The sequence below is a fragment of the Elaeis guineensis genome, chromosome 6 (assembly GCF_000442705.2).
Source record: "Elaeis guineensis isolate ETL-2024a chromosome 6, EG11, whole genome shotgun sequence".
Classification (NCBI taxonomy): Eukaryota; Viridiplantae; Streptophyta; class Magnoliopsida; order Arecales; family Arecaceae; genus Elaeis; species Elaeis guineensis.
The window spans coordinates 123,864,916-123,873,949 of NC_025998.2; the positions used below are offsets into that span (position 1 = coordinate 123,864,916).

Genomic DNA, 9,034 nt, shown 5'->3' on the forward strand with positions numbered 1-9,034 from the left:
TCATTTATTCTTGACACGTGGAAAAGCCATCCGGAATATAAAAACAAAACTTAGTGAAAGGAAATCCCGGATATTTTATTCCAGCACAAGTAAAGGTCAAAAGTAGGAACATGTTGCAACTTTGTCTCGGTCCTCTCGGGCCGCCATCAACATCGTCAGCTCAAACCAATAAAAGATTTGGTTACCGGAGAATCAGGTTCTGGGGTCCAGAGTCTTTGTCACGAAGTTTGGAGTTACGTGGCGAGTGATTTACCCCCACTCTCCGCCCAGTTTTTTTTTTGGGCAAGAAAAAAAAGTTAAAAAGCCAATGTGAAAGCGTGAAGAGGGGAAAGAGATCGAGGCTGGAGCCATTGGATTTTGGATTGCATGGCTGTCTTCTTACTTTTCGCTATTCTTGAAAGGATTGGTTACTCTAGAGGACTCATAGTGGAGGATAAAAACTTAAAGAGAGGGTAGTCCATCTTTTTCCTACCATTTTTTTTTTTTTTTTTTTGCGTATAGCCTACTATATTATTCGGCACCACGAGGGGCAAGAAATTACCGTGGAGCTCTTGAGATAAAGAGTAGGGGAACGATTAAAAGGATTCCTTGAGCCCTTAGCATTTCTTTCTCGGATAAATCCCTTAGGAAGCCAGAAGGTCCGAAGAGAAATCTCGATCAACGGCAAGTTTGAATTCTAGCATTTGGATACTCAAATTTATTTCTGAAACAAAAATATAAATTTTTAAAAAATTATTATTCATCTTTATTATTCCAGATTTTTATTTGATTGAAAATCTGATATTCTAGTACAATTAATGCAGTGTTATTCCAATTGCTGTTTAGTTGATTTAGGAATAAGCCTCTTTTCCATGAGGAATAGATGATGAATTTTTCAAAAAATTTAAAAATACTCTTGACCAAATTTAATATATAAAAATAGAAAATTGATTATTTTTGATAGAAAGGCAATAGAAAAAAATTTCTATCAAATTTCTCTTGAGGTCTCCAAATGGCCAAGAAACAGTTGAGAGATAACCTACTCAATAAATAACCCCTTGGATAGTTTAGTAAATACCCCTATAATGATGGTGAAATGCTGCTTCTGCTCATTTGAAACTTCTCCCATTTTCTACATCTACAGATTATAGTTAAAAACAATCTCATGGACATCAGATCAGGCTGCAAAAATGAAAGCACCAAACTTTGAAAACATTCTAACTATAACTGTAAAATATACAACAAATTCCACATTGCACTATTAGTAACATTCCAGGTGTACAATAGGATGATTGCTGCAACCGGTAGAAGAGAAAATACATACTTTCTATCCAACTATTCAATAAATGATGTAATAAATAAGTGGTAACAGATAATGCCGCCAAGAACCCTTATACCATGCCACCAACAAAACTATTCCATCAATAAAATAAAGCAATGCCACCAACAGCAAGAATCCATGTGAACATCAGTAATGATTAACAAATGCTAATATCCTTTTCTTTCAAAGTCATCCAAGAGACTGAACATTAGTTGGACAAGCATTAAAGAACCAAAAAGCACCAAAAGTTATCAAGTGCAAAATTGAGCCAAGGTGAAACACTACATAGAAATTCCCAAGAGTTTAGAAGAGTTTGCAAGAATTCTAAAAATTTGAAAAACCTACAAATATAAAGCCTATATTCTCTTTCTCTTGTTATTTGAAAAATATAGAAGTTCACAAGAGTTCCAGAAATTTAATATACATCTCCAACATATGCAACTGACATTTGATCATAAGGGCTCAAGCTATGAAATAATAATAATAACAATAATAGGGACCTTCCCATCAAATGTCATATGATACAATGAACCATCGTTTGGGTTGAAATAAAGACAGTAATAACTAATGATACCCACCCCATCTGAGATAAATAATTGATCTGAAACAATAATTTGGAATAATTAGAAAAAAGCAAGTAGATCCGTATAAATAATTAGGACTACAAGATATATGCCTCGTCTGCGTAATATGAGACAATCAATGTCAATCCCATCAGTACAAGCATTATATGGGTTACAATGAGTCCCAATCTGTTGGACAACTAGATAACCAAAAACAATGCTGCATCAGAAAAAAGAGGCCGGCACAAAAGCAAACATAAACTGGACCCTTCCCATCAACTACTTGTAATGGAAATAAAACATCATTTGGGAGAAAATAAGAATAGTAGGTCCATCTGCATAAACAAGAAATAGGATAAATGCTATACCCGATGCATAATAATTGCCTATCTATACCACACCCATTGGTAAGAACATCATATGGGTAAGAGGCTGCATAAATAAATTGATAAGGGGCTGCCAACCACTACAAATATAGCAAAGAATGGACTGCCAACAAGTTAAATCCCAATAGCAGCCAAAGGATAAGACAGCATTAAACATATTAAGGATAAAAGCAATCCCTACACAATATAAAGCCAACGCTTCATCAGGCTACCAACAATGTAAGTGAAAATATATCATCAGTTTGCCAAAAACTGTAATCCAAAAATATCATATAGGAGGAATATAAAATACCAAGAAACAGCCCATAACAAATGGTTAGAAGTAGTAGACCTACATAACCAATCAATTAAACCATCATCAGATTAAGGAAAATCAAACCCTTGATTTCAAGGACCAACTTCCATCAGTATCAACCATAGGGCTCACATCATATGGAAAGAAAATAAACTGCCAAAGAACAGCCCATAACAGATGGAAAGAAATAGTAGAGTAACATAACCCATCAGTTAAAATCTTATCTGAGAACCAGAAAGCATAAGCAACTTGGTCTAAGCTGCTTAGCCAGCTGAAGTATAAATGTACCAAATGGAAAAGAAGGCACAGCAGATCATAAAGTCTCAAATCAACTGAAATATAAATATGCCAGTTAACATAAGCAGAATGACTTACCTGAGCCTTTGCAGGGATCATTTCCATCAGTATGTAATTGCACAAGCACATCATCTGGGATAAAAAGATACATCATCGTCCGTGTAAGTAGGTATATATCTTTTGTATGAAGCAAAAGATAAAGCACATAAGGGGCTGCCAAAAACCACAATACCACAATACTAGATCAAAATACTACATCCCATTGCCAACAAGTTAAAGTGTAAATATATCATTAATTTTGAAAAAAATCACAATCCAAAAATATCATAATAAAGTATAGAATACTTTGAGTAAAAGCCCACAAAGAGGGCATCGAATATCAAAGATATCCAACATAAGATAAATTAAAGATGTCCAACCACAAGCCCCAAAAAAAAGTCTACAACAAAGGCAACTACAACCAGAAGCAGAGTACCATCACGTGCACATAGATTTATGGGGCTGCCAACAAGATTTTTATCCTTTTTAAACGTATTGGCATGCATGTGTTTGCGAGAGGAATTATTGAAAGATTGTAGATAGCTATTAAGTACAGCAATGGTCTCGTCTTTGGTCAGATACTTCTTGTATACGACATGTTTATACCCAGAGATCTCTGACGGACACTCAACCTAGGAGTCATAAATCTCTCATATACGTCCTTCAAAAATTATATAGAATCTTTTCTAGTACATCACTACAACTCACTGAATGCCCCCTCGATTTTTTATATTTATGTGCAATCAAGTACCAAAAGAATTATACATAATAACATAAACTATGCTACAATTAGTATACACATGAACTTCGTTATATGGCCCTAATCAGGAAATGTACTCCACTGGTTATGAGCAACCCATAGCTTATTAGTTATCGAACTACGCAGTTCTTCGCCTCTATATGTTTCATCATCTCCTACAATCAAAAAGGGGTCGATGTCGTCCTCCTCCAGGTGCATAGGTAAGGGTTCCAATGATATGTTGAAATATTTATCATTGTCTTTGTTGCATCTTATGAAGTTGTGAATGATGCAACAAGTCATAACAATATGCTTCTGCACCTTGAAGGGGTACAAGATGGGACTTCTCAAAATTTTAAACCGCTTCTTCAGAATACCAAAGGCCTTCTCTACACAATTCTACAATTGTGCATATCGATAATTGTATAGATAATGAGAATTAAAATATCGCCGTGTCCGAGGATTATTGAAGCTACTTAGGTGATACCTGTTACCCCAATAAGGGGCAAGAAACTTGTCTGTGTTGGCGTATCTTAAGTCAACAAGATAATATTTTTCTGTATCCTATCATGCAAAGTGAAAATGACTTAAAAATGAATAGAACATTTGAAATCCTAAAATTAAGATAATATGGATACCTTCCAGCACTTTGAACCCCTCCAACTCGACACACCAATGGAGAACTCTTATATCGGCTGTGGATTCCTCCCATCCAGTACAAACAAAAAGGAATGAGTGATCGAATGGAGCTGCAGTCATAACGTTTTGAAAAATAGTGTCCTTTCGATTGCGAAAGCTGGGTTGTTTACTCTTATTGATCAGTACAAGTACGTACGTACCATCAACCATATCGATAGTATTCTGTAATACGATCTAGGTTTGTTAGAGACATCAACTATGAGATGAAAATTAATGAACAAGCATAGAAAAGTTCAGAGGTACAATGAAGTAAGGATGGAATAAGTTGTTTTCACGGATGCGTGGGTGCACACCTATATCTTCATCGGGTTGAACTATAAACTCCTACTTCAATGAACACATGGCTTTCAGTACATTGTTAAAGTACCGTGAAATCATCTCTTCTGAGTGCTGGAAAGTTTCAGCTAAAATTTTATTCGTGAAACCATGATCTATGTAGGATAGAAAATAGGCTAATTGCTCCTGCGCCGTCAAATGGCGGGTGCTAGCTAATAGGCCATTTGACACAAGCAACTGTTCTAGCTAGAGAAATATTATGTTTGTCATTCTAAAGTAATCATAACCCCTATCTAGATGGCCACTCAGCATGTCTGTTATGAGATCATGATCAGAGAAAGGACGAGTCTGACAAGGCATCTTCAAAACCATGCTACAATCCTCGACATGAATGATTTCACTACTTAAGAGTGTGGTTATCACATCAGACATATAATTATCCTCGTCAATCAAAAAGTTCGTCAGCTCACACAACGTATCCATCTAAAAAAAAGTACAATAAATCATGATTACACCTATGCAATCAACTCAATAGACCTACAATCTGATTAAGAAAATTAATACCAGTAGCAAGGAAGCAAGAAATTACATAGACAGGAAAAATTACAAACACAGAACATGCAACCTTCATAAGGCTGTCAGAAGGTATATCATTACTTCATAATATAAATTGTATACAGGTACATCCCAATAAGGTAACAAAGGTGTTCACATATACAACCAAAATAGGGCTGCCTCAAATACCTATCTCCTTTATAGAGATTAAATATAAAGTATAATTCTCAAAATATTTATAGGGACACTATAAAACATAGAGTACAAGTACATCAAAATGGACTCCTTAAAAATAACAAATGTAGATTAGCCATGGCTTTAAAAGTTATCAGGCTGGGTTGGAGGTATAGCTGAACTTGGAATGAATGTCTGGGGGCCATCTTGCGAGGAGGCACTTATAAAAGTATGAGAAGGCTGAGTACTACCTTAAGAAAGGCTACCATAAGTGCTAGTCCTGAAGGACTGTTCCATGAAAGGATTATGACTACCTTGATTCACACCATGTATGGGAGAAGGCATGAAAATATTAGGGATATTTTTGAAAAATATATATGATCTGGATGGGGTTGCCATAAGTGGTAGGATATGGTAGAAGTCAGCTATTTGTCTCTGAAGCCAAGCTTCCAATAATGGCCCCTCGTAATGCATGAAGAACCATCGATTCATCTCATTTTTAAATACCTTTCCTGCAACAAAGATGCATTCAGGCATAAGACTAGAAAGCTTCTCTAGCTTCGCCATGCACTCATCAATAGAATACAGTGTAGGCCTAGCAAGCTTATCTCTCTTAAGAATCTCATTGGTAATTTTTAATCTTTTTCTCCCTTGATCCACCAGATCTGGGAGAGCATCAGTTGCATCAGTATTCATTCTAGTCCTATGTGCCATATGAGTCATGGAGCTTGACCTAGACCTCTTTCCGATGGAGGAGGATAGACATGGATCTGAAAAACAATCGATGGATAGTGTCAAAGCATAGGTAGTTGGGCTGGGGGTACATCAGACATACTCTGTTCAAAAGACAAGTCAAATACTCGACCACTAGGTTGTGAAGGTTGCCCATTCCTAGCACTCAAGAACTCTACATCAATCCGATTTGCCTCATCCTCAGAGTACTCATTGTTAAAATCTCCCTCAAGAAGAGCAGATGTGTCTCCATGCCTACCAGTGGCTGTGTTCTTTGAGAAAAGGATACCAATGTCATTATAGATAGGGAAGGGCTTACCCTTAATGCGAGTATACTCCATATTTACCTGTTATGAATACAAATAAATAAGTATGGTCATATGCTGATATTCTTGCTAGCTATGATATTAACAACTATCCAACACTCACCGAGATCACCTCTTCCCACATTTGTTCATCCCTAGGGATAGGAACTTTGAGCACAGAGTCCCATCCCCATCTAGATTGATTTACTAAATTATAATACAGGTTGAAGGTCTTCATCAGGACCTTCAATCAATTCTTGAGATTTCTATAGGTGAAGATCTTCCTCGTTTGCTTGTTAAATATATTCGTCATCTTCTTTCATATTTTTTAGGAGAAGGTACCATTTTGACAATTGCCTTGGTCATCTTCTTACCTCATCAAGGCAAGCATGAGCAGATCAAGGGCGTCAATCTAATTAGAAGCCCTCCTATGTGATGGTACTACACTCCCACATTTAGAGTTGTCGGACGTATGGGCTTTCGACATGTTAACTACATGTTAACTCAAACTTCAGAAATATAAGATTAAGATACAATTGATTGCAATTTAGGGCTGCCTAATGGCAAGAATAAAAGGGCAGTTAAATAATAAAACATAACTCATTATATAAAAAAAAGACGTCAAATATAAAAATATCAAAAAATATGCCTCAATAAATTCATAGCATAAGATAAATAATAAACATTTATAAGCATAAGAAAAATATTAGAAGGTGGCTCAGGACATGCAAAATTAATGTTATTGGAGCATCGCAGCTACAAGCTACCAAAACTATTGACATAAATGGACCTTGTCTCCCAGCCATGCTCAATCTTAAGGTAGCCCATCATCATTGCCGAAAAAAATAAAAGAAAGATACCAAAAAATATGAGACAATCAATTGCTAGCATAAAATGGGCTGCACTACTTAGCATGTGTAATTTGATTATATAAGATAAATAATAAATATTTATAAGTATAAGAAAAATATTAGAAGGTGGCTCGGGATACGTGAAGTTAATATCATTGGAGCATCGTGGCTATAAAATACAAAAACTAATAATATAGATGGACCATGTCTCCCAGCCATGCTCAATCTTAAGGCAGCCCATCATTATTACCAAAACAGAATAAAAGAAAGATACCAAAAAATATGAGACAATCAATTGCTAGCATAAAATGGGCTGCACTACTTAGTATTTATAATTTGATTGTATAATGTTAGGATTTGACATCTAGAGATTCAGCCCATATTGAGCCTATACCAAGGTTCGTGACAAAAAATGGAGTCCAACGAGACTAAGATCACCCAAAACGAAGCTCGGATGGAGGAGATACAAGCTTTTGAAGTCTGTACGAGATCCGAGGCGGCGGAGGACCGCCGGTGGAGCAGCGGCGGCGTGGCCATAGGCGGTGGCGCGTGGCCCAAGCGGGGCCAACGTGTGGGATGCACGACCTAGACGCACGGCCCAGGCAGGTGGGCGGCCCAGGCAGGCGCACGGCCCAGGCGAGCGCGCGGCCCAAGCGAGCGTGCGGTCCAAACGTGCGTGGGCCCGCACGCGGGCCCGCATGCGAGCGCGGCCCAGGCCCGCGCGCGCAGAACGGCCCAGGCCCAGGTGCCCTACTTGGGCCTGTACCCCAGTCCATCATGGACCGGGCGGTCCAAGGCTGGGCCTATGGATCGCGTGGGCATTTTCCATGCGTTTCGCGCGGTCCATGGTACTATTCCGTGAATGGAAGCATGATCGGAGGGCATGGGTTGATCTGGTTCTCGATCCAACGATCCAGGTTCTTAATTGGATTTGATTAGGACTCTTAAACCTAATCTAATTGAGTTTTAGCCCTATAAAAGGGCTTGAACAGTGAAGAAGGAGGTGTGTGGTCTGGTTTTGTCGGAGGACGCGCGTACGGAATCGTACAGAACCCGAGAGAAGAAAGAGAGGTGGAAGTGCTGAGAGAGAAGGAGCAGGAGGCTCCTGGACAGTGGATGTCAGTCGCTTCAGAGGTTCAAAGGGGTCTTCCAAGAGAGAGAGTTTTTGTGAGAAGAACTTCAGATGAGAGAGAAATTGGGTGTATGAGGGTTGAGGGTGAGATCTCCTCTTGTAAAATTTTTTTTTTATAGTGAAGTTTGCATATCCCGTGGAGGCAAGCCTTTTTATGGCTGATCCACGTATTTTGATTACTTTGTTTTGTTTCTTCTTTCTTCCTACTGCATCGCGTGGTACTGAAAAGATCTTGGAAGGTGGTGTCCTAGCCAGACATCCATGCAACAAGTGATATCAGAGCAAGACGGTACAAGGACGCAGATTGCAGCGGTGGTGAGCAAGACTGAAGATGGAGAAGACATGATCAATCAAGATGGGGATCAATAAATTTGATGATAAGAGCAATTTCTCCTTATGGCAGGCAAGGGTGAAGGACGTGCTCATCCAACAGGGGTTGATCGATGCTCTCTTGTGCGATGAGAAGCCGACCACCATGGAGGTGCGGGATTGAAAACGGCTACAGATGCAGGCGGTGAGTACCATCTGCATGTACCTAGCGGATGAGATGGTGATCCATGTGCTGAGCGAGACTTTTTCGACGGTGCTGTGATCGAACCTCGAGGAGTTGTACATGGTGAAGTCTCTCATCAACACTCTTTTCCTCTGAAGGCAGTTCTACCAACTGTGGATGACTGAGGGATAGAATGTG

At 38.6% G+C, this 9,034-nt stretch overlaps 1 pseudogene; it reads right to left on the minus strand.

Moving 5' to 3' along the window:
• Nucleotides 1–3,700: 3,700 nt before the first annotated feature.
• On the minus strand, nucleotides 3,701–7,911 carry LOC140858836 (uncharacterized; annotated as a pseudogene).
• Nucleotides 7,912–9,034: the final 1,123 nt, after the last annotated feature.